The 22,712-nt window shown below is 49.2% G+C and overlaps 1 long non-coding RNA gene across 1 annotated transcript in view; it reads right to left on the reverse strand.

The window, feature by feature from the left end:
* Window positions 1-252: 252 nt before the first annotated feature.
* The window catches only part of LOC146026046 (uncharacterized), a 465,463-nt gene continuing 443,003 nt past the window's right edge, over window positions 253-22,712 (reverse strand). The window contains exons 2-3 of the long non-coding RNA XR_014454345.1: window positions 5,567-5,634; window positions 253-410 (exon numbers count right to left, since the gene is read on the reverse strand). This is a non-coding gene — a long non-coding RNA (uncharacterized LOC146026046). The remainder of the gene's footprint in view (window positions 411-5,566; window positions 5,635-22,712) is intronic.

Here is a 22,712-nt window from a genome sequence, read left to right on the forward strand (position 1 = left end):
AAGTACACCGATTGTCCCAAAGCCCCTGCTATTAGGGGAAGCTGTTGGTAAACAGGAGAGACATGGCAAATAAAGTTTTCTGGAGCGTGGAGAGCACGGGCTCCGAGCAGTGCGTGCGGAGAAGGGGTTAAAAAGCACCGCTGTTAACGGCCGTGGAGCAATTCCTTCAGGGACAGGAGAACAAGCAGAGCTGCGCAGCCCAGAGGCGGTGGACAGCGGTGCTGATAAAAAGGCTAAAGTCCTTACCGGAGGTCCCGAGCAGCGGAGTCTTCTTCAGCCTTGCGGTCAGCGGTGATAGACAGCAGCACTTTGGCGGCAGATGGAGCATTCACCGCGGAGAGCAGATTAATGGAGGTCCTAGCAGCTGCGTCATACAATAGGCGGCGGCAAAGGCGGAAACTGGACGGAGGCTTAGTGAGGAGGAGAAACAAGGGGAGTAGTGAGTGTCAAACCACCCCAGCACAGTCAGGTACTGCAAAAAGCCCACTCATACAGCCAGCCCCTAAATACTGAAGGAGAGTCAGGCTGAAGTATACTGAAGGCAGAGTAGTTATCCTAAATACAGCGCACTGGAGAGAAAACTTAATTAACATTGAAAAGTATCCAGGTGTGTCAGCTTTCCAACCTGATATAACTACAGGGTATCGCAGCTCAGCGCAGAGGCACATAGAGACTTGCATTAAAAGAGAGACAATTGTTGCCAAAATTGTGTTTCATTACACCTATCATCAGTTCTGTTATCAGTGACGGGGTAACCTTGTAGCCAGTATCACAGTAGCATCAGAAAGAGGAGTTATAAAGGACAGCTATCTACACTGCATTAATTTCAGTTATGTAAGGATAGATAACTACATTGATGAGTCTGTGCACAGTGAAGGTATTGTAACAACACTGACAGTTCATAACACGCCCAAAAGGATTACAGTGGTTACAGAGTTTCCGGAGGGGATTACAGATTTTTCATCTATAGTTTCTGCGTCACATGAACTAAGGCGTCTATACATTTATTTGGCTTGAACCTTAACATACACTTTAAGCTAGCTTAACTAAAAATAACTCACGCTGCCACAATAAAGACACGGACACCAAAGCAATTAGATTTAAAGGTCATATGTATATTTATTATGTGGTATGACCCTTCTTCGTAAAGGGCTGGCAATAAGACGCCACGGATGAGCAGCTCTAGTCACATCAAAAATGGCGGCGACTTAAACGCCCCAACTGACTGATTTTAACATGGGGACGACTGAGACGGCCCCATCTGACTAAGGCACAACCTAACGCTGGGAAGTCTCACCATTCCTTCTCTGGCCAATGTGGACACTCCCTGATGAAGTGCCCACAGCGCCCCCCCCCCCCCGCAAAGGTAGGACACCCTGCCGTCTTTCCAAGGGGCAGTGCCTCCCAGCGCCCTCTCATGCCACAAGTGACCGCTGGACCACGACACCCTACCGCCACTGCCAGGCTCTAAGAGATTAACTAATTGAGCTCTAAGAGCCGCCGCATGCCACCCAAGAAGACCTACCTAAGTGTCCGCTACCCTAAACTAAACCTAAAAAACTATCCCTCAACAATCCCCTTAACCCAATTGAAGGTGAAGCAGAAAGAAAAGGTTCCTAACCGTCAGAAATTATACATTGCATTGATTAGTATGACAAGGTAAGTTAGTACAATGGACCCAAGTGAAGTCAAAAACTTGATAAAAAACCTCTCGTGTGTCCCGGAAGGGGGAGGTGGGCCGAATTGTAATTAATAAGGACCCACGGAGGTAAAAAATGCAAGAAAGTCCTTCACACCCCTGATTCCGGAACATTAGCTGTTCCAAAACCAGCGAGTAAACAGCGTTTTGGGGTCAGCGCCACAGGCGCACTACAACTAAATCTTATATACCTTATATAATACCTAAATGTAGCGGACTTCCATCGTCCCCATTGCCTGAATGGAAAAGTCAGGAAGCCTGCCGGCCGCTGTGCAGGTAGCTGCCCCAACAGGCAATTTCAGCACTAAATATTGCAGCAGCCGCAAGGCCTGCGGTGATGACGCCAAAAGAGGATCAGCACCGAAACCCAGGATTATATCCGGGGCCTTACTGAAAAGCTGGTAATGGATTTGAATCCCTCGAGGAGGAATTGCGCATCCCGCTTATTCGCGCATCGCCAGCCAAAGCGCCCTAGCAGGGACCCTAATAGGGGAATGGGCCTTTACTTAGAGCAGGCAGAGGGCTCACTGTAGATAGCGGGGGCCGCGGCAGCCTTACAATCCTTGGCGAGGTAATATGCATCACCTACTCAGCGTGCATGTCGGAACCGACAACTAGCGCCTCGTGTGCAATCGGAGTCCTTGTACACGAAGCACTTTTCTTTTGCTGGGGGGGGGCGTGGCCCCCTCCTTTCCTGGAAAGGGCTTAACTAGCGACTCGGCTGTGGTAATCTGGCTGGTGACTTTATCGCTGCTAGCGGAGCTGTCAGTAAAGGAAGGCCCTGAAGTGGAGGCATGTGCATTATCCAGCTCACCTGTTCGTGAAGATGGCCCCACAGTCGCAGGCAGAGTGGAAGTCCCTGCTTCGGCTGCAGCAGCGACCCTACTGCATTCCCAGCCGCACCGTGGAGATTCGGTGGCCCCCGACGTCAACCTTTTAAGAACTGATCCCGACGGGAGCACTGCAGCCGCAGGCAGCGCAGATGTCCCAGACTCGGACGATTCGAAAAGAATAAAAATAAATAATTGGCTCTGTAATCATATATTAAACTTATATAGGATAATGTCTGCCATCAAAAAATATATGTACATTAGTAGAATAAAGCAGAAAAAATACTCAAGACGCAGTACATGTTAGCTACGACAGGTGGCAGTGCTGAGCTCAGACATGGTCTGTACTCTGCGGATCTAGGGGGATAATCAATCTCCGGCGAGCACCTCCCATTGGGGAGATGCCCGCCGGGCCCTATTCAATGCTGTCTTCCCCGACAGCATTGAGTAGGGTAGCTCGGCAGAACGAGCCCGACATCACTAACTGTCGGGCTCATTCTGCCGAGAACAGCCGGGAAGTGCCGAGCTGCTGACTGCAGCTCGCCTCTTCCCGGCCGCAACTCGCGGCCACGCCCCCTTTTCGCTCCCCAGCAGGCGGGACATTGAATCCCGCCTGCATGTTCTCGGTCGAGCTGACCGAGAACGGGACTGGGTCACGGCGGTCGAGCAAGCTCGATTGCCGTGACCCTGACATTGAATACCCCCCCTAGTGTTCTGATGACTCATGAGTCATGCAAATACTTAAATAGTTAATTTAGTTCACAGATTCATACAGATCTCTGAACGAATCACTGACTCTACAGCCATAATGAGTCTGTGTCTGTACAGTATCTCTGCGCTACCTTGTGTGGCACTATGTATTGTGTGTATGGAGCAGAACTATGCACTGCCATGCTCTATTCTCCCAGTATATTAGTTCACAAGCTGACTCCCAATAAGCCACAGACACAGTGATGGCTGCAGCATGTTATATACTGTATGCTGCATGTTATATACTGTATGCTGCCATGCCCTATTCCACCAGTATATTAGGTCACGAGCTACAGTGGCGTAGCTACGTTTTGGGCGCCCCCCCCGCCGTTAGGGGGGGCGCCCCCCCCCCGCCCAGCACCCCTGCCCCCGCCCCGCCGCCCATGCAAACCCCCCTCAATCCCCCACAGCCTTACCTATCGCGCTGGTCCCGGCGGCTCAGTTCTTCTGCTGAGGACCACCAGAAAATGGCCGCCCCCATACAGCAGACAGTTTCAGAGAACTGTGTGCTATATGGGGGCGGGCATTTTGTGGTGGTCCTCAGCAGAAGAACGGAGCCGCCGGGACCAGCGAGATAGGTAAGTCTGCTGGGGATTCGGGGGGGGGGGGTTAACTATAGCACCGCAGCCCCTGGCGCCCCCACATGCACAGCGCCCCCCCCCCCCCGCGGTGGTGGGGCTGCGGTGCTATAGTTACTCCGCTGACGAGCTACACTCCCAATCAGCCACGGACAGTGCTGGCTGCTGCATGTTATATACTGTAGCTCTGTTTATTCCACAAAACTAAGATGTATGAAACTTCATTATACATAAAGTGGAGCAGTTGCCCCTAGCAACCAATCAGCCTATGTAACATCCCAGACTGTGCAAGATAAATTACAGAAGCCGACCTGATACCCCTCAAACTCTCCACCCCATCTCTCTCTAAGGTCAGTTACATTGGGGCAAAGGGACATGTTTTCCTTCTAATTACTGTATTTGAAAAGCAGGAAAAAAAAATGACTTATTAAATTACTCTGAATTTGGGTATTTTACTTGCATATTATGGAATGGGATTAATATTGCAGAGCTAAACATTTCACTATAAGGGTGCTGTATATCCTTTTGCTTTTCTAAAATAGAAAATAATCTGATTTATTAAACCTGTCGGATCATTCTAACGGGATGCAGTTAAAATCCCGGCGGTCGGGATCCCGGCGTTCAGAATCCCGACTGCCGAAATCCCGACACATTCTCCCTCCGTGGGTGTCCACCACACCCCTAGAGGGAGAATAAATTAGTGTGCCGAGCGTAGCGAGGCACCGGGCCCGCTGCGTGACGTGCGCATCCACGTCCCTCCCTTGTCGGCATTTCGGCTGTCGGGATTCCGGCGTTGGGATTCTGAACGCCAGGATCCCGACCGCCGGGATTCAGTACTGAATCCATTCTAACAAGACTGTAACTGCTGCCATGAGCTGGTATTAGAAATGCCTGCTCTGTGTGTAATAATCTAGTCTAGTTCATACACTTCCATGTGCTCCTCTCAGTCTCTAAACCAGTGATGGAATAATGAACCAAATGAACTAAACAAACTAATCTTCTGAATTTATCCTTTGGTTGAACTGGTCACCAAAATGAACTAGATTTCCCAACAACAACAGACAGTGCACTTAGCTACAGTAAGGCTGGTCTGGAGACTGGAGCTGCTGTACTTCTGCCAGGGAGCTGAAAGACTTCTGTATAGGGATGACCATCGAACATCGATGATTTGAAATCATCGATGGTTCATGGCCGATGTCGAATACTTTTGTCATCGATGGGGGAAAACCAGATGGTTTCCCTCCATCGATGGAACAGCAAAAGGATGTTTTGCTTTTTTTTTTTTTTTTTTTAAGTTCCGGGACACTGAGCATAGCTCTGCCCCCTGACACCCACGAAGCCCCGTCCCCGTGTTTTGATTGGCCCACAGGCCAATCAATCAAACACAATGGATGACCATCAATATGTAAAAATATCGATGGTCATCCATTGCATAGTTTAACACTATCGATGGCCTGTTGCAGAATTGCCATCGATGGCAATGGCAACGATGGCCATCCCTACTTCTGTAAGAGGAAGTATTTCCTGTAAGGACCTGCCTATATACCCCTCTCCCTAAGCTCACGCCCCCAAGATCCCCCAAAGGCTAACTACAAAACTGAAACCACTTTAGATATCTAGAAGTCATTAACTCTTTCCTGCCAACCCAAAAAATGTAAGCCTCTTAAGTACGCTCTGGCTTAGGCAGCCCTCGCTAAATCTAAACTCACCTTATATATACACTGTGAGATACTGTGAGTCGGTCGGTGTTCATCTGGACTGGGGGTCACCGAGTACTCTATAAAACATAAACAAAGTGCTTGTTTTAGAGGTTAGCATATATGATTCTGGTTAAACCATTATTGTGCAACTAGGTGTTTCATCGCGCCCTATGGGCGCTCTTCACACCGTCGTAAAGGGGCTACGCCCCATTAAAGTTATAATGTTATAGTGTTATGAAGTATATTATGTTTGTTATTTGTGGATGAATGTGTTTAATTTTGGGTGGGGCAGATGGTGTTGGCGGGAAGGGGTGTGTTGGGTTAGGGATTTTGGTGGGGTGGTGTATGATACTCTCTCTTGGTGTAGAGTGCAGTTGTTGGTGGTATAGTGGTGCAAAGAGTGTGTGTGTTATTAGTTTGGGGGTGGTGATGGTGGTACCCGGAAGGGGTGTGTTGGATTGGATATTTCAGTGGGGTGGTTATGTTATATATATATATATATATATACTAGGTGATTCATCGCGCCCTACGGGCGCTCTTCACACCGTCGTAAGGGGCTGCGCCCCCTTAATTTGAGAACATTTGTATATGAGAAAGATGGTTAGAATTGTATGAAAGATGGCCTGTATTGCAACTTGAGTTATAGGTGAAATGTGTTAAATAGAGAGCATATGATTTGGAAGGGGGTGTGTATTGTTTTGTTTAATTAAAAAGCGGTTACAAAGTAAGATGTACATTGATAGTGTGGATGGTACAGTGACATTTGTGGGTGTGGGGGGGGGGCTGTGTGTGCATGTTGTTTAGGTGTGTGTGTGTGTGCAATAGTATAGTAGGGTGTTTTTGAGTCAGCGGCTCCCCACTGGCGGAGGTCACGACACAGGAAAACAGGAGGCTGGGTAGTGATAGGGGTGTGTGGACATAAGGGGGACTAAAGAGGAGGGTGGGAGATACTGTGCAGCTTCTGCCAGTGGGTGAGGGTCCAGTGTGGCAGTACAGGAGTACAGGATGGTGGCCCTGAGTCAGTGTCTCCTCCTACTGGGTGGGAGTTAGGGTACATGAGAGCAGGAGGCTAGGCTATGAGGCATGATAGGGGCATGTGGGCAAAACAGCGTCAGCGACTCCCCAGTGGTGGAAGTTACGGTTCAGGAGAGCAGGAAGCTGGGTAGTGATAGGGGTGTGTGAGTATACGGGGGACTAAAGAGGGGCTTAGGGGTGCCGTGAATTGTGGGAGGGGCGTGGGGGGTGCCGTGAATCAAGGGAGGGAGGGGGCGCAGGTGTCCGCGGATCGCGGGAGAGGGCGGGGGTCCGCAAAGCGTGGGAGGGGGCGTGAATTGCGGGAGGGGGGGGGTTGCGAATTGCGGGAGGGGGGTGTGTGCGGGGGGTGACGTGAATCGTGGGAGGGGGCGTGAATCGTGGGGGGGGTACGCGGGGGTCCGTGAATTGCACGGGGCGCGATAAATCACCTAGTTGGTTATATATTCTTGTAGAAGGATGGTAGAATGTTGCTGTCATTCAGAATGCATTTACATAAACAGTAATAGTAGCAGTAAAAGATCTGACTTAAAACACCTACAGTAAAACAGAACAGGTGTTATATATTATACAAAGAATTGGTTGATGATGTGTAGATTGACGTGCACATAATTATCACTGTAAAAAAATTGGGTACTCTTTACCTAGAAGGGCGCCCGTCGTGGTGATCGCGGGTACTTTTATGTCTGGCCGCGACGCGACCGACGCGATGCCCGCGATTTCCCATTGAAACCCATGGAAATCGCGTCGGACGCGTCGCGGCCGGCCATAAATGTACCCGCGATGCCCGCGACGCGATGCTCCCGATTTGCCATAGGAATCAATGTTAAAAGGCCCGATGGACACGATTTTACTGTTAAATGCCTCAATGGACCCGATTTGGCCATAGGAATCAATGTTAAATGGGCCACAGAGCCCAAATAACCACAATTAACCCTTAAATGTCCCCCCAAATTTTTAACGCCACCCCACGATCCACGCCAACCCGAAGCGTGGCGAGCGCAGCGAGCCCGCGAGGGGCGGCGGTACGCGTCCTCCGACCTTTTCATGCCCTACTATCCACTAGGGCGTGGAGTGAGAATAGAATAGTGTGGCGAGCGCAGCGAGCCACCGAGCCCGAAGCGTGGCGAGCGCAGCGAGCCCCGCGAGGGGACGCGGATACCTTCACAGTTATACGCGTCCCCTCGCTCGCTGCGCTCGCCACGCTTCGGGCTCGGTGGCTCGCTGCGCTCGCCACACTATTCTATTCTCACTCCACGCCCTAGTGGATAGTAGGGCATGAAAAGGCCGGAGGACGCGTACCGCCGCCCCTCACGGGCTCGCTGCGCTCGCCACGCTTCGGGTTGGCGTGGATCGTGGGGTGGCGTTAAAAATTTGGGGGGACATTTAAGGGTTAATTGTGCCTATTTGGGCTCTGTGGCCCATTTAACATTGATTCCTATGGCCAAATCGCGGGCATTGAGGCATTTTACATGAAAATCGCGCTCAATCAGCCTTTTTAACATTGTTCCCTATGGGAAAATCGCGGACCGCGATTTTTACCCCCGACGCCCGCGATTTCAATCGCTGGCGCCCATCTAGGTAAAGAGTACCGAAAATTGCTACAAGAAAAAATCAACACAGAAAGGTCAACACATGTAAATGTTGACATAAGTGTGGCACTTCATTGGTGTCCATGTCGACACATGAGAATGAATATGAAAACATTCAAAAAAGAAAAATAAATCTTCAAAAACTCATGTCAACCTTTTTCATTGTCGACCATAGCCGTGTCAGTGTTTTGCATGTGCCATTTAATCCTGGGGTTGCCGTGAATCGCGAGCGGAAGTTGGGGGGGGGGAGGTGAGGTGTGTCCGCGAATCACGGGAGATGGGGTCGTGGGTGGATGCCGTGAATTGCGGGAGGGGGGGTCGCGGGGGTGTGTGGGTGCCGCGAATCGTGGGAGGGGGGACGCGGGGGGTTGCAGTGAATCGTGGGAGGGTGGGTCGCAGGGGCGGGGGGTTGCCGCAATGACAGGGGGGGGGAATCGCGGTAGGGGGGGTCGCGGGGGGTGGGGGGTACCGTGAGGAAGAAGGGGCCTAGGGGGTTGGCACAAATCGTGGGAGGGGGGGTCGCGGGGTGCCACGGGGTGGGGCCGCAAATCGCGGGAGTCACCGCTGTGTGCTGTGCTGTGAATCGCGGGAGGGGGGTCGCCGGGGGGGTGCCGCGAATCGCCACAAGAAAAAATCAACACAGAAAGCTCAACAAATGTAAATGTTGACATAAGTGTGGCACTTCATTGGTGTCCATGTCGACACATGAGAATGAATATGAAAACATTGAAAAAGTGAAAAATAAATCTTCAAAAACTAATGTCAACCTTTTTCATTGTCGACCATAGCCATGTCAGTGTTTTGCATGTGCCATTTAATCGTGGGGTTGCCGTGAATGGGGGGGGGGGGGGGGGGAGGGACACATTGCTCTGTTTCTGGACTTTCTTCTTAATTTATGGATTACCATCACCTGTGCTTAAACACCTTTCTTATCAATTACCCTGTTTAAAACAGGTGATGACAATCATAAATTAAGATGTAAGTCCACAAACAGAGCATTCTGTCCCTCCTGGAGAGGGTCATGTTGGGAGGTATGGAGGTGTGGGGCGCTCACCTGGTGTGTCTGGTGAGTAGCTGTGTCTTTGCTGTGTAACATGGAGAGGCAGACCCTGGCAGTCTGGCACTGTGGGCTCACTGGGCTGGTTCTCTGTCGTGTGAGTCAGTCATGTGAGTCAGAGGCTCCACCCAGCGTTACAGCTTCAGGCACACTTTGAGTGACAGATGTAGCCAAATATATAAGAGATATATAACTATCCAAATAAGGGACGTCACTCCGGGTCTTTTGTGCAAAGAAAACGTTTTCTTTGCACAAAAGACCCGGAGTGACGTCCCTTTTTAGGATAGTTATATGTGGATGGGGGTGACCCCTGCAACTGAACGAGCACCCGGGCAAGTACCTCTCAATTAGCTGGTGGGCAGTGCCGGACTTCTGCAATTACTATATATATATATATATATATATATATATATATATAAATATATATTTTTTTTTATATGTGCGGTGACCTGGGAAGTATGTTAGTGAGTAATGAGTACACCTGTGTGTCTGCGCGGTGACCTGGGTAGTATATTAGTGAGTAATGAGTACACCTGTGTGTCTGCGCAGTGACCTGGGAAGTATGTTAGTGAGTAATGAGTACACCTGTGTGTCTGCACGGTGACCTGGGAAGTGTGTCAGTGAGTAATGAGTACACCTGTGTCTGCGCCGTGACGTTGAAAGTGTGTCAGTGAGTAATGAGTACACCTGTGTGTCTGCGTGTCGACCTGGGAAGTGTGTCAGTGAGTAATGAGTACACCTGTGTGTCTGCGCGGTGACCTGGGTAGTATATTAGTGAGTAATGAGTACACCTGTGTGTCTGTGCGGTGACCTGGGAAGTGTCAGTGAGTAATGAGTACACCTGTGTGTCTGCGCAGTGATGTGGGAAGTGTGTCAGTGAGTAATGAGTACACCTGTGTGTCTGCGCTGTGACCTGGGTAGTGTGTCAGTGAGTAATGAGTACACCTGTGTATGTGATCTGTGAAGTGTCGATGAGGATGCCTGGGAACTGTGTCTACCTGTGTACCTTGCAGGTGACCTGGGAAGTGTGTCAGTGAGTAATGAGTACACCTGTGTGTCTGCGCTGTGACCTGGGAAGTGTGTCAGTGAGTAATGAGTACACCTGTGTGTCTGCGCTGTGACCTGGAAAGTATGTTATTGAGTAATGAGTACACCTGTGTCTGCGCTGTAACCTGGGAAGTGTGTCAGTGAGTAATGAGTACACCTGTGTGTCTGCGCTGTTACCTGGTAAGTGTGTCAGTGAGTAATGAGTACACCTGTGTGTCTGCGTGGTGACCTGGGAAGTGTGTCAGTGCGTAATGAGTACACCTGTGTGTCTGCGCTGTTACCTGGTAAGTGTGTCAGTGAGTAATGAGTACACCTGTGTGTCTGCGTGGTGACCTGGGAAGTGTGTCAGTGAATAATGAGTACACCTGTGTGTCTGCACTGAAACCTGGGAAGTGTGTCAGTGAGAAATGAGTACACCTGTGTCTATGCCGTGATGTTAAAAGTGTGTCAGTGAGTAATGAGTACACCTGTGTGTCTGCGTGTCGACCTGGGAAGTGTGTCAGTGTGTAATGAGTACACCTGTGTGTCTGCGTGTTGACCTGGGAAGTGTGTCAGTGAGTAAAGAGTACACCTGTGTGTCTGTGCGGTGACCTGGGAAGTGTCAGTGAGTAATGAGTACACCTGTGTGTCTGCGCGGTGACGTGGGAAGTGTGTCAGTGAGTAATGAGTACACCTGTGTGTCTGTGCAGTGATGTGGGAAGTGTGTCAGTGAGTAATGAGTACACCTGTGTGTCTGCGAGGTGACGTGGGAAGTATGTCAGTGAGTAATGATTACACCTGTGTTTCTGCGCCGTGACGTTGAAAGTGTGTCAGTGAGTAATGAGTACACCTGTGTGTCTGCGTGTTGACCTGGGAAGTGTCAGTGAGTAATGAGTACACCTGTGTCTCTGCGCGGTGACATAGGAAGTGTGTCAGTGAGTAATGAGTACACCTGTGTGTTTGCCCGGTGACCTGGGAAGTGTGTCAGTGAGAAATGAGTACACCTGTGTGTGTCTGCTCGGTGACCTTGCTGCTGTGTTCAGGCCGGGGGGTGGGGTGGTGTGTGTGTGTGTGTGCAGGCCAGGGATGGTTGTGCAGGCCGGGGGGAGCCGGTTGCTGCTTCCCCAGACTTGCAGGCATCCCCCTCCCACATGTGACATACCTGTGGCGTCTGACACTCACGGGGCAGTCCTGCATCACCCGGCCATCGGCAGATTGGAAATGCCTGAGAGGAGCTACAGCCAGCCCAGCGCTTTACTATAAAGGAGGAGGCAGCTCTGCCGAGTCACAGCTCCATCATGCTTCTCTCCTCTCAGGCTGTGACCATGTGCCACTGTCTGCGACTTGAGGTCAGCCTGAGAGGAGGCAGAGCTGCTCCCCCTGGCTGCCAGAGGCTGCTATTTCAGCACCACAGATCTGCAGCTGCGCAGACTTAATTTATTCACTGCACTCCCCTCCGCTCCCATCGACGCTGGCTGAGCTACATGTGTCTGTGAGTATTATAGGTGTGTGGTATTGCGGGGGGTGTAGTGCAGGCAGGCAGAGGCCAATATGTGTGTATTATCTCTTATATATTAGGCTACATGTGTGTGTGTATTATGTGTGGTGTGCGTGTATAAGGCTGGGTGGGGGTGGAGTTTCATGTGTGACCCTGCCCAGCGTTATAGACACACTCTCAGGATGATTGACACAAGTAGCCTAATATATAAGAGATAATACGGGTTACGAGCAAAGAGAGATTGTCTTATTGATATGTTGGGAAATGTTATATGTTTAAAGTAATTCCATGTTGAAAGGATAAACCCTAATGTTACTGAGTAAAATATACTAATGCTATTTATTGTTGATAGAACTTAAGGTAGGTTTGCATGTTTTTTTAAATAGAAAGAACGCTTATGAGAAGCGGAGTCGCGGAGGACCAGTTCCGGTTCCAGTATAATAAAACTTGATCTGTGATATTTGTGAATATAATATCACCCGGCATTGTGTGCACAGTTACTTACAGTATGCTGAAATGATAACTGGTAATGTTGTTCAATAAAGGTGTTAATTAATATCTCCTAACCAGTGGTTCGCTATACCTGTGAAGAAAAAGAAACAAATACTACTGTGATCTGAATCTAACCTAATACTTACCTTAGAAGAGAGAGTCACAGTTACATGCTCAATGCCAGGGGATTCCTGCTTGATGCTGCTAGGCATGTCATACACGATGCCAAGGAGGTTTTGAAATGAAATTCCAGGGGGTAATAGACGGTCGCGCTCCTTGAGGATGGAGGAAATTTACTAAGAATATGAGTAAGATTTATCGTATTCGTATTCTTAATATGAATGAATACGAATGCATACGGCTGTTTTAGCCGTATGCAAATTCGTGTTCCGGAGAGTAATTTACAAAGCAGTCAAATACGACTGCTTTGTAAACCCTGGTGGCGTATTCATTCGTATTAGTGGCCGTAAACTAGGAATCACCATTCTTTTGAGAGGTGATTCCTATTCGTATTTTCTGATGGCGTATACATTCGTATTTGTAAATACAAATACGAATGTGCCATAAATACGAATATGCATATTTTTGGCATAGTAAATGAATATTCCTAAAAAATTTGTATTTTATATGAAAATACACCTTTTTTTTGGCATATTTGCCTTAGTAAATTCCCCCCGCTGTGTCTTGGCAGAACGACCGTCCATTACCTCCAGCAATTTAATTATTACCCCATTTGGGGTAATTTACCCCTCTTCCCCGACCACTGCCTTTAGGGGTCTCGATGTCCTCCCTATATAGATGAGGCCACATAAGCATTCTACCAAATACATTTGTGTCTCTAGTCATCAAATCTCTCCCTCTTGCGATACTGTCAAATTTTCCTCTGAAAATATTAGCTTTTTTTGGGGTACTGGGGGGTATCACTTTCCACAGAAGGAGACTGCAGAAAGAGATCCACTCTGCCTGAAAAACATGATAACTGAGCTACTTTGAGCCTTAAGTGTTATCTGCCTACTTTCAAATGCATACTCTTTTTCTACCACTAGATGTCAAGCTAAAACTAACTTTAGTGCAGTGGTTCCTATAATTGGTTCTCAAAGCACCCTAACCGTACAGACTTTTAGAATATTTATGCTTAAGTAATGGTGACTTAAGCCCCATACATATTACCTGATCCCCACCGATATTGGTGGCGGCGGGGACTAGACGGTGGAGCCGGCATGCGTATGTCTCGCAGTATGTATGCGTGAGGCCATCCTGCGATAAAATCTTTCTACCTTTTTTATCTCAGACCGTACACAGGGTGATTGACAGAAAGCTGGCGTTTGTGGGTGGTAACCGAGTGTTTTCTGTAAATGTCAGGGAAAACGCAGACGACCCAGTCATTTTAGGGAACAGCGTGGGACATCAGCTCAGGTCCCGAACAGCCTGTTTCTCATACTTGCCTACTTTTGAAAACTAGTTTCAGGGAGATTATAGGTGGTAATAGAATTTTGCACAGAGCCCCACTGAGGGGGTGTGTCATGCTCCACCTAAAGGGTGTGTCTAGGTCTATATATGGAGAGATTGTGAAAAGAGATTGAACGTGGCACCTAGAAGTGTGGGTGTGTACTGCTACATCTGTGAGGAATCTTTTACAATGACTTATATCTAAATGTAGATGATCCCCAAAGCATTTAGTAAGAGCTACTATATTTGCTAAAGTGCTCGGAAATGGCACTAATGATTCAATGTAAATGTATCTGTACAGTGCCGGCGCCACCACTAGGAAGCCTTAGGCATTTGCCTAGGGCGCCGGCCACTGGAGGGCGGCCACTTGGAGCAGCACCCCCCTCCCCCGGATCAGGTGAGCGGTTCCCTCTCTCACTCCCCAGCCCCCTCCCCGTGGAGCAATGCTGCGGCGCCCACCCCCCTTCCCGCCTGGGGCCCTTCGGTGCCTTGCACCAGCACTGTATCTGTATCTCATTCACTTTTCCCCAAAAACGTAACAGTGTAATGTGAACTAGGTGAAATGAGGGAGATTGATGTTATTTCAGGGAGTCTCCTGTAGAATGCAGGAGGGTAGGCAGCTATGCTGTTTCTATCACATGAGGCTTCTGGAAATCTGGGTTCAGTACTTGTTTCCTAGCACGGCACCCAAGATTTCCATCTTATGCCATCTTATGCCATATAGCCGCATACAATGCATGCAATACAATTTTTAATTGTATAAGCACCCTAATGGTGCTTATACACCAGCCCGAAGCATGGCGAGCGCAGCGAGCCCCACGAGGGGACGCGTATTACTTTACATGTATTCCGCATCCCCTCGCGGGGCTCACTGCGCTCGACACGCTTTGGGTTGGCGTTGATAGTGGAGGGGCATTTAACATTGTTAGGTCCCATCAGGGTGGTTGTACAATAAAAAATCGTGTACCATCGCATTGTATGCCATTGTATGGCATACGATGCCATACAATTTTTTATTGTACAACGTCGCATCGCATACCATATTTAGTCTTATGGTATACCATGCGATGGGCGCTGTGCTAGGAAACAAGTACCCTGGGTTCCCCTCCTGGCTCTCTGGAAGCCCCCCGCATGCCTTGTATCCCCCGCAATCCCCCCTGTATTTTCTTACCCCACTGGTCAAATACTGGCACTGGCAGGTGTGGATGCAGTTTGCATCATCTTATCCCCGTCCCCTCTGCGTACACGTGAATTGCGGCATTATCTGTAATGTGGGTGGGGCTGGATGATGCGTGGCTCCGTCCCTGCCCCCATAAGCACAGATAATCCCAACCCTGGGACCCTACAGCACAGGAGTGCTCCGTTTACAATCAATATCTCTTGCTTACTAATTCCTATTTGTCTTCCTGCAACCCTGAGTAAGAGCTCTGGGTCCTGAGTCCTGCATTCTGTATCCACATCAATCTCTGACCTACACTAGTAGTAACTACTGTAACTCCTCACCCACCATCCATTTCTACATCTGGCAGACTATGCTTTACTTACAGAAAAGGAGTTTTATTTCTAGCGCAAATGTACAGGGTAAAAGTGAAGATTTAAAGTATATAATGTGGGTGTTCCCACTACATATGAGGGCTCAAAATATGTGCAATATACTGTAGATGTATCTATCAGTTGTCAGTACCCACCCGGAATGGCCGGGAGTCTCCCTGGGAAGGTGGGGAAGGTGGGCAAGGCTCCCGCATTCCCTCCAGAAAGAAGCAGGAGCTAGAGGTTAAAAGGTGTAGTGCTAGAAAGTATAATAGTGAAAATAAATAGTGCTAAATAAATGTTAGGGTGTGCCACCCCGAAAGCAACTCGGTTACACCAACCCAAGGGGAGCCGCACCCCAAATCCATCTCCAAGACTAGCAATTAGTGTAAATTTTTAGGTCTTACCTTCATTGTGCCCTCAGTTTGCAGTCTGTGGCTACCAGGGACCAAACTGGTGAACTAGTGTTCAGATCAGGTGGGCGGGGTGCTACTCTAAGTTGAAGGAGTCCCAACCTTCAGGTGTACAGGTGTACTCAATGTTAGCTTATGGAGGGGGGGATCTTAGAATGCACACACGATTTACATGAGGTGCTATCATGCTGGAACTTGTAGTTCTGCAAAGATGGTGGGTCCCTAATACTAAGTTTGAATCTGGGGCGCGGAACCCCAAAAAGGCCAGCATAAACCAGTCACCCCAGGGCAGTACACAAGTGAAAAACTACGCTATAAAAGTATGTTAATAAGAAAGAAGCAGGAGCTAGAGGTTAACTTTATTAGAGATCCCATTTAGACCCTGCCAAAGCTCCTGGATGGTGGAGATGGTAGCGGGGTCAGTGGATGTGGAAGCTAAGAAGCTGCTGCTACGGTGAAAGCTGGTGCTGGAGGTGACAGCAGCTCCCTCCGACACTGTCACAGTGCACTAAATGGGCTGCTGCTGGGTGCCGATAGCCACAGTCAATGGGGTGATTGAACAAGGACATGTAAAGTAATACGCATCCCTTGCAATACGGGACAGGACTACACTACTCCTGCCTGATAAGGCTCAGCCTGCGCCGCAGGAAGAAATGGTGCAACCACCGCTACTGGAGTGTTATACTGGACCCATAAGTGAATTCTGATTCTGTAGACAACTGAATGGGCTTAAGGAAGGGGGGGCACCAAACTTGCCATACCAAGGGGGAGACTGCGATGAACTTATGCCCCTGAACATGTCCAAAAAGAGAAGACATTTTTAAAAGTTACATTTTGTAAAAGTAATTGTTGAAAAGTTAGTTAATTGGCTTTTTGTCATAAAAATAAAAAACGTGGGGCACTCAAAGGTACACAAGTAATGATACAATTTATTAAAAAACACACAAAAAAAACCATAAAAACAGTACATAAATGCACAATAATATACGCACAATGGGAGGCGGGGCTTGGCGGACAAACGGTGAAGACGTGCAGGAGATCAGCTCCTGCCCCAACCAGCCCAAACTACCCTCTAACCAGACCCAATACCCCTCTCTCACCCTCCCATCCCACTTCACCTTACCTCCGCTGCGCTACGGGTGCCGGAGACCACTGCTGCAGAGCCTGGGGAGTGCTTCTAAGCACTCTCGCAGGTTGCGGCCTGGTCAGACGGCCGGCGCCGGGGCCTCGATTTCTGGAGGAAGCGGAATCCACTGCGCATCGCGCACCGTCAGCAGGAGGCACGGAGATCGGGCATCGCTGCCGGGGGACCAGAGACCCTTCCCCACACCCGCCTCCCTCCATCGCACGCCGGGGGTGCAGTGAGCGCTCACCGCTCATCACACGGTGAGACGCCAGACGCGAATGTGAAGGAGACAAGCGGCTATCCCCACACCTGCCGCAGCATCACCAGGACCCCGCACAAGGGTCAGACTCAACTGTGAGTACCCGGTTCGGGACATTTTGGCGATCTCCCCCCCCTGCAGTCCTGCCCCTCATAATAGCAGCAGATCACAGCAGGCCGCCATACCTACCATTCACCAGAGCATCACTAAGGCTGGGCAACCCTAGGGGACCTGAGCGGACATATCCCACACTGGGGTAAACCCAGATAAGACCCTAAAAGCAGCCCCTATATACAGAACCCTGCTAGGCAGTGAGCACCAAACGAGGGACCCCTGCTCAACCAGCCTACACTACAGCACTGCTGGTACTACCAGCCATCATAACTGCTGTGTACCCAACACAGCTTCCCTCCTCCATTTCCAGCCTGGGAGCCTCAACCTGACAACAATAATACAGCCAAGGCAGCCGCCCACCCTCCCATTCACATCAGCCTGCCCAGTCACTCTGAACCCATAGCTCTTACCCGCTGCCAACATCATTTGCCCCCTATTGTCCTCTCACATACAGCAGCTGCTGAAGACTTGCCAACCCCCTCTTGGCCGTGGGGTGCAATCCAATCCCTCCACCAGCAGAGTTACCCTCTCCCCCACTGATAACATCCAAAAGAGACCAGCCTGTGTAAACACCCATAAGACTCACTGTGCTGCTCCGTATTGGAAAAGTTATTAGCCCCAAGGGGCGAGGCCAAGCTGTAGTGAAGAGTGAAGACGCATCCAGCCTGGGCTCCCGCTCAGCTCTCCCCACATATCCTTCTAAAATCATCTCCTCAGATAACCGTGACACACCGCCTACCCGCAATACCCGGCACAGCTGGCGACGGAAAATCAGCTCAAGGGCAGGTCCCTGAGCAGATAGAAGAGTGAGACTCTCCACATTCAATATAGCTCATCTCCCTCTGTGGAGGTCACAATATCCAACATGCCTGTCTGAGTAAATTCTTAGACTCGCTAGGACCGAAGCTATCCCTCTCTGCTGATCACCTCCGCCATTTCCACTCCACAAATATCACGTCTACACCCTGGTTGCTGATTTCGGCCCCTAACGGCTTTGTTCACTATGTCCCAGAGAAACAAGAAAACTCCCCAGCCAACCGGAAATTTCTTTGGCTCCAAATCCAAGAGCTCATCAGGCAACATGCAGCTCTCAGATTCTCCCTCCCACCCTGGAACGGCAGAAACATCTATAGACCCCCAGATCCAAGCAGTGATGTCCGGGCTACTGGAAGGGGTACAAAGTGCCTTCAAACAAGAGCTTGCCAAGGCAGTCTCGGAGTTCAGGTCCGACTTGACAGCTTTGGGCACCAGAACTGACGATTTAGAATCTAAAACTGACGACTTATGCCGCTCTCAATCCCGTCTGGATAAGGAACTCTCCAGACTTCATGAAGAGATAGAGACGCTTAAAGAAAGACAAGAAGATCAAGAAAATCGCTCTCGGCGTAACAACTTGCGCATCCGCAACGTAGCAGAAACCGTTCCCAGCTCCTCTCTACCAACGTTCCTGAAAGAATTCTTCCAACAAATAGCCCCATCGCTAACAGACGAGGATTGCCTTTTGGATAGAGCCCACAGAGCCCTTCGCCCGAAACCCCCGGCTTCACAACCCCCAAGAGACATTATAGTCCGCTTCCACTATTATCAAACAAAAGATAAGATTCTGGCAACCACCAGAGACTCTCCATTTACCAAATTCCAAGACATGCAACTACAAATATATCAAGACCTAGCCCCCTCGACCATTCAAAAACGACGTGAATTGCAGCCGGTCACCAAAATCCTTCGCCAACACAAAATCCGCTACAGGTGGGGTTTCCCCTTCATGCTACAAGTGTCAGCAAATGACTCTCTCCATAACATCAAGACTCTGACTCAAGGTCAAGATCTCCTGGCAAAACTGGACCTTCTTCCATCTCCCTCAACTGAAGCCGATGAGAGTCCCTCCACCCCAAGACCACAGCGACACTCCCCCCCACCTCCAGAATGGACAAGGGTTTCTCGTCACCGAGTGGAAAACGGCGAGCCCAACTGAACTCTCTCATCACTACCAAAATTGAATTACAAATAGTAAGCCCCACATGTGTGCTTACAGTTCCGACCCTCTATGGGTGAGATACACCTCTGTGGTAATGTTAATTCTGTTTAGTTTAAAGTGTAGAGTTAATAATTCAATGCGTAGAGAGTTATAGTATGTTAGCTTAGTTAGTCCCTACGGACCCCTATAGCCTGGGATACAATCGGTCCTGGCGGTCCCCGACACGCCAGCACTATGCTTCTTTATCCCCCCCCCAAATTCCCTTTCACAAATGTTTAGATTATATGTAATAATTTGTTTCCTTGTAGCGGTCCCCACATGGGACCCTTCTCTTCAGGGTACTAGCCCTTTTGGGCTCTTTCCTCTCATCTACCACTTACCTTTTTTTCTTTTCTGGTGTCCTCCCGGTGGCGCTCCCCTTCCTCCTGCCTCCCCTCCCTCCTCCCCCGCAGGGAGGTCCCCCTTTCCCCCTCAGTCTACCCACACTTGTAATTTGATTTTTAAAATGACCTGCTGTGTCATACCATACGATGGCCCTTAAATTACTGTCCATAAATGTTAATGGCCTGAACTCGCCCAAAAAACGAACGATCCTCCTGGGAGCCTGCAAAAGAGAAAATGCATCCATCATGTTCTTGCAAGAGACACATTTCTCTGGCAGTCACTCCCAACTCAAGGGCCGTTCATTCTCACAAAACTTTTTTGCATCGGCGGACTGCAAAAAAAGAGGAGTGGCTATCCTGATCCGTAGAGGTGTGCCTTTTGTCCCAATTAAAACAATTGCTGACCCTGACGGGAGGTTTATTTTGGTAATCGGAACCATCCGTTCACTCACTGTGACCCTGGTTTCTTTATACGCTCCCAACCATGACCAATCTCAATTCTTTGACACGTTTTTTAAACGCCTAGGTAGAATGGCACAAGGCCACATAATTATTGGAGGAGACTTCAACACTATTATCGACCCTTTGCTAGATAGATCCACCCCACCCCCACACACCTCAACGTCAACTATTTCCAGAGCTTCCCGCACCCTTACCGCAGCCTTAAAACATAACGGATTGAGTGACTCTTGGCGATTAAAGCACCCGCACTCTAAGGATTACACCCATTATTCGGCCCCCCATCAACACTACTCTAGGATAGACATGATCCACATCTCTTCCCCTTTGATCCCTAGAGTTAAAGAGGCAGGCATAACGCCTTTTTCCTGGACTGATCACGCAGGCATTTACATATTCATTGATCTTTATGAATGCCCCCCGAGGACCTATAGATGGCGGCTAGACGACTCCCTACTAGAACATCCCTCCTCGCTAGCAGAAGTTAAACTTGCTATTACTCACTACTTCAAAGAAAACTCCTCCCCTGACCTTCCCCCTACCACCATTTGGGAAGCCCATAAGGCCACTATCAGAGGCCTGATAATTTCCAAGGTCTCCTCTATTCGGAAAAAGCTGAAAACACAGATACACGCCTTAGAATCTCAATTAACAGCGCTAATAGATCAACACAAAATCACGCCCACACCCGCCTTACTCTCCCAGATAGACTCGATCAGAGGTCAACTAAACACACTCCTATCCCATAGAGCAGCCAATATTCTTAAAAGACTCCAACAACGGTTCTATGACAAAGCGGATAAGATAGACTCGATCCTGGCCAACAAGCTTCGGTGCCAACAAGCGTCGAGAACTATTGATAAAATATACTCCTCAACAAGTGGATCACACACCTATAACCCTAAAGAAATAGCGGAGGAGTTCCGAGCATTTTATGAAGCTCTGTACAACCTGAGTGAGTCTTCCCCCACATCCACATTTGATACAGATAACCTATCTGCCTACCTAGCCGACACTCCCTTACCCACACTTTCAGATGCTCATCTTTCCTTCCTGAACGCAAAGATAACGGTGGAGGAGGTAGTGTCGGCGATTCGCTCAATGCGCTCCTCTGCCGCCCCGGGTCCCGACGGCTTTACGGCCCAATACTATAAGCGCTTCGCACTGGAACTAGCCCCCCATTTGGTGGTGTTGTTTAACAACATCCTTGAGGGTGCCTCTTTTTCCCCAGAGGCCACCCAGGCGGACATAGTGGTGATCCCAAAACCTGACAGAGACCCGACCGGGTGTGCAAACTACAGACCAATATCGCTTTTGAACGTAGATATAAAAATTTACGCGAAGGTCTTGGCCGGCCGGCTTGCTTCTTTGCTCCCACTTCTGGTACATCCAGACCAGGTCGGTTTTATTCCTGGTCGCCAGGCGTCGGATAACACGAGACGAGCAATAGACCTTATCCACGTCATTCAAAAACAGAAAAACCCCGCATTGGTCCTAGCCTTAGACGCGGAAAAGGCATTTGACCGTATTTCCTGGCCCTTTGCCTTCGCAGTTTTAGAAAAAATGGGCTTCTCGGGGGCCTTTCTGGAAGGCACCAAAGCACTCTACCGCACACCGTCCGCTCGGGTCTCTGTCAATGGTGTCATGTCAGACTACTTCAAAATAGCGAATGGTACATGTCAGGGGTGCCCCTTATCCCCGCTTATTTTCGCCCTCATTATGGAACCCCTGGCGGCAAGGATTCGCAACAACCCCTCTATTCTTGGCATAAAAACCGGTCCATCGGAACACAAAATTGCGTTATATGCCGATGATGTACTTCTGACCCTCGCAAATCCGATCAGCTCAATCCCTCCCCTACTCTTTGAAATACAGCAATACTCCCAACACTCTGGCTACAAAATTAACATAGAAAAGACAGAGGTCCTTGATTTTCACATACCCGGATCCTCCAAATCCGAGCTAATGAAACAGCTTCCATGTAATTGGAACAAAAAGAAAATCAAGTACCTCGGCATATACCTGACTCAACACTATCACCAACTTTTTCAGGCCAACTTTCCGCGTCTTCTAGAGATAATTAAAACAGATCTGTCCACATGGTCCTCCCACTACATCTCTTGGATTGGTAGGATTAACGCAGTCAAAATGAGTGTTCTTCCGCGCCTCCTATACTTATTCCAAACCTTGCCAATATATATCCCCCTCTATGTATTCAAATCACTACAATTCCAAACCACTCAGTTTATTTGGGACAAGAAACGCCCCCGAATAAGGCTAAAACTTTTACAACGACCCTCCCATCAAGGTGGTCTAGGTATCCCGGACTTCCAGAGATACTATTACGCCTCACGGCTGTCCCAGAATGTCCAATGGTGCAACCCATGGGGCACACAGAAAGTTTGGGTAAAAATAGAAGCGGACGATTTGGGATTGTCCACTATGTCTTCCCTGCAATGGCTACCTAAAAACAAGCGCCCTTACACAGCTGCATCTCACCCGGTAGTATCCCGCGCTTTATCGGTTTGGGACAAGGTTAACAAAACATACAATTTGGCTCCACTCCCCTCCCCTCTAATCCCGCTATTCCATAACCCAGCCTTTCCTCCAGGCATGAGCCGCTCTTCCCTCTCCAGCTGGCTAAAAGATAACATCTATTACCTTAACGACATCTCATCCGATGCTAGTTTCCCGCAGTTTGCCGCAATAAGAGAGGGTACAGCAATCCCGAACATGGACTTTTTCCG

Source organism: Crinia signifera, chromosome 8 (assembly GCF_055691185.1).
Source record: "Crinia signifera chromosome 8, ASM5569118v1, whole genome shotgun sequence".
Lineage (NCBI taxonomy): Eukaryota > Metazoa > Chordata > Amphibia > Anura > Myobatrachidae > Crinia > Crinia signifera.